The sequence below is a fragment of the Platichthys flesus genome, chromosome 18, assembly GCF_949316205.1.
Source record: "Platichthys flesus chromosome 18, fPlaFle2.1, whole genome shotgun sequence".
NCBI lineage: Eukaryota > Metazoa > Chordata > Actinopteri > Pleuronectiformes > Pleuronectidae > Platichthys > Platichthys flesus.
In genome coordinates this window covers 4,624,264-4,628,327 of record NC_084962.1, presented here as the reverse complement: position 1 = coordinate 4,628,327, position 4,064 = coordinate 4,624,264, and the positions used below count along the sequence as shown (strand labels likewise).

General features: G+C 39.3%; 1 long non-coding RNA gene across 1 annotated transcript; it reads right to left on the bottom strand.

Moving 5' to 3' along the window:
* Window positions 1-132: 132 nt before the first annotated feature.
* LOC133973268 (uncharacterized) lies at window positions 133-2,660 on the bottom strand. The gene is made up of 3 exons (XR_009924545.1): window positions 2,552-2,660; window positions 409-460; window positions 133-272 (listed from the first exon to the last, which is right to left on the bottom strand). It is a non-coding gene; the product is annotated as an uncharacterized LOC133973268 (long non-coding RNA).
* Between the last annotated feature and the right edge of the window lie 1,404 nt (window positions 2,661-4,064).

Genomic DNA, 4,064 nt, shown 5'->3' with positions numbered 1-4,064 from the left:
TTGAGTAACACACTATGCGAAGAAACATTAGCACAACACATTAAGGTTTAATGGCATGTTTAGTATCAAGAAAAACACATTCAATGCTGTAGCAAACTATGTGGGAATAACAAGGAGGGCTATCATACCTGATGTGGCTTTAATGTTGGTAACTAAAGCGTTACTGTCACTCAGTTCAATGAAAGGGTTTGCGCTCAAAATAGCTCTGACACTCTCCAGGTCAGACAAGTTCAAAACAGCTTGGAATACGTACTCAGAGGAATCTAAGTAAGCTGAGGGGACATGAAATAGACACAAAGACGCATCAATAGTCAATATTGTTTGCTCAAATATGCACACAGACAGTAAGTAGGGACTCTCACTGACACAGTCGTTACATTCTGTTGATATCATCACAGTGTGACTCACCCACTCTTTTTTCTATGGTATGACTGCCTGAAGCTTTTGTATCCATCAGTTCCTGGAAAAATCCAATTCCATAGAACAATATCAATACAAGTAATTATAACATATACAAATAACCCTAACCCTAACCCTAACCCTGAAATTGCAAAATTACATTTAACATAATGTCAACTAATAATGAGCTGAATTTATTTCTAAAAGGTTTATTTTAAATATTGTGGTTTGCAGTTGGAGAGATGACAGTGTTAACCTCTAGCTGCAAAATCATATTGCTGCTTTGACGAGTTCACAGGGAACTGTAGGGGGAGAGCTTGGCCTAGGGGATAGAGCGGGTGTTCTGTAACAAGAAGGTTGCCGGTTTGAATCCCACTCTTTCCCGTCTGCATGCCTAAGTGTCCTTGGCAAGATACTGAATCCCTAAAATGGCCCCTCATAAATGCTGAGTGTTCTAAAAATGTAAGTCGCTTCGGACAAAAGCGTCAGCTACATGACATTTAATGTAGCTTATGCTAGGGTGACCAGACGTCCTCTTTTTCCCGGACATGTCCTCTTTTCGAGACCTAAAAAATGCGCCCGGCAGGGATTCCAAAAACGTCCGGTATTTTGCCTCGTCGCAAAAAAAATATTAATAATTATTTATTTTTTTTGCCTCGTCGCATATTTGTGTTTCTGGGTCTTTCACATAGCCTACTAGTTATTTCGGCTTTCCGAGTTCTGGAAATGGTACCACCCTTACGTTCCACCTTCTTGCGCGAGCTGACTGTAGAGAGAGTCTGTCATTGGGCGACCGATCTCAGGGTTGCCAGAGCCACGATAATTATCCTCCAAATACGACTATTTTGAGCCTTTGGAACGTTACTTTGCCATTTCCAATCTGGCAACATTGAGCACCTTGCCGCTTCCACTCCGTGCGCTGTTTACAACAGCACATTACATCTGCAGCCATGCCTAAATGTAAATGTAAGTTCACGGACGAACTAAAAAAGAAATACCCATGTTTTCGCCTCAGCCGTGATGCTTCGGAAGCTGAGTGCATGACATGCAGAGCAGGCACTTACGCGTCAGTGGCAAATAAAGGTGGCAGCGATTTGGAAGCTCACGTACACTCTGCAAAACATAAAACTGCAGCAAGAGGAGAGAGCTCGTCGAGTAAAGTGAAAGACTTTTTGTGAGTAAAACCGACACTTCTGTTACGGGTGCAGAGGGTACCCTTGCTTTTCACACAATAAAGCATCACAACAGCTACAGATCAATGGACTGCACATCTGGTTTGCTAAGAAAGATTTTCCCAGATTCGGTGACAGCTCAAAAAATCTCAAGTGCTCGCACCAAGACAGAAGCCATTGTTAATGCCGTGATAGCCCCACATTCTGTCGAAGTTGCTCTGAAAGCACTCGAAGAAATCCCATACTGTGGCGTGTCTACTGATGGCAGCAATCATGGAGCTGAGAAAATATTCCCTCTGCTCATTCAATCATATTCATTCAAAAATATTCCCTCTGCTCATTGTATTTGTTATCATTATTGCTTTAATATATGAGGAGGACTGAAAAGTTTCTTAATTTTCTTATTTTAATATGTGGCCATAAAAAGAATTTATTATTTAGAATGTTTTATTTGTTATCATTATTGACACATTTAAATGCCACCAAAAAGATTTGTTTTACATTTGCACTTTGCAATTTTGTTAAAGTTCAATAAATAGATGTTCATATAGTCATTTGCGTCATTTTTGTCATTTTATTTGTGACATTTGTATGCATTCACATGGTCATGGTGCGGCATGCTATACACAACACCTCCCCACGCCACCCCCCTCCTCTTTTTTACAAACTCAAATCTGGTCACCCTAGCTTATGCACTAATGTGTTAACTCACACTAGCATGGGGGGTTGGGGTTGTACATTTTTTCAGGTTTGAGCAATGGCCCCTCAAAATGTATGAGCACGTCCCTGTGATCAAATATTGGATTGTGTAGTATTTGATGCAGAACATGTGCTTCAGAGCAGTTTGGTCATGAGTATTTTTTTGGTTTTGATAATATTATTATTCAACTACTGGATCAGAATAATTCCTGTGGCACAGAGCTACAACCGTAAGTGATTTTAGTTCATGCTTATTGTTATTGAATAATTATGAATCTTACCTGAATGAAAACTTTGAGAGATGTTCTGTTTCCCTGATGAGCCAGACAGTAGATAATAGCCAGAAGAACAATCACAAACCTTACTGCCTTTGGTAATGCCATCCTGACTGGAGAGAAAACACAGTGTTTTATTCTTATTAAATCGTCAGAGGAAATTTACACATCCATTTAATACTTAGATTTACCAAAAATATAAACAGCAGGTGTATTTCCATGAAATGTGACATACCTTGTGTTCCATGAGCTGAAATGAATGACATTTTAACAAATTTTCTACCAATTCTCTACCAGTTCTCACCAAAGAAATTAAATAATGTTTGAAATGTTAAACCTGTTTCAGCCCCTATTGTTCCTCTTATTACCTAACCCAATGCACAAACAAGAACAAGGTGACAACCATCTATATTAAGCACCGATTGTTGTGTATGTGTCAATTAACTCTGAAGGCTATTGTTAGCCTGAGTCATTCACAGGGCTATGACGCTGCTGGCTCTTTCTTGTAGACACTGTCAGTATGCTAACCATTTGCTGTCGTGCCAAGGTCACTCCTTCCTTTGTAAGGTACCTCACTATGAAAATCCTGTGATAATGGCATCCATGCTGTTGAACGTTGTGAAAAATTTAAAGAAGTGCCAACAGTGCATGCATAAGCACACACATGCATGCAAATATATCATGAACAAAACTTCTTAATCCCGGTGGGTCGGTTGCTATGTGAGCCTCTTGTGAGCGTCTCTCTTTTAATTATTTCACAAGTTTCAACAGCATGGACACCATTAACAAACATTTAGAATTGCGAGTTACCTTACAAAGGAAGGACTGACCTTGGCACGAAGGCAAATAGTTAGATTTTGTTAAACTCACCTCTTCACTGATTGTGCTCTGCTGAGTTTCTGTTGCTGGGCCCTTTACACCTGGTTCCTGAATTGAATCCTGTCATTAAGTGGTCAGCACAGTAAGGTAAGGTATATATCCAAGTTCCAAAAGGCAATATTTTGTGTGCATTGGACTTCTCATTCAGGAACTTTGTACTCTAATGAAAATTCATCTAATTGGTCATTTTCTAGAACACTACATAAAATTGATATTGGCTGGCTGTCCTATTTACTTGAATGCAAAATGTATTTTGTACAACATAATTTCATATCAGCATGATGAACATGATTACATTGCATCGGATTTGCAAAATATTCAACAATTTCACTTTATTAAGATTCAGTCACGTTGATATGAACTAATATGTGCGAGTTTCTGCGCAACAAGCAAGGCAATCATCGCGAGAACATACCTCTATGAGACATCACGAGAAAAGAAAATACAGGAAGTAAGGTGCGTAATCGTTGGTGTTTGTCAGGCGCATGGAAAAGGTAAAGGGAAATCAGTTTCCATCCCCTTATATGCGAACTGAATATTGTTCAGAAATCTCATCAGCTGTTAGTCTATTAATTTTCTCATGAGGACCCAGCAGTTTATTTTTTAACTCGGTGTTAGTGGGTTTTTATCCAACGTGGAA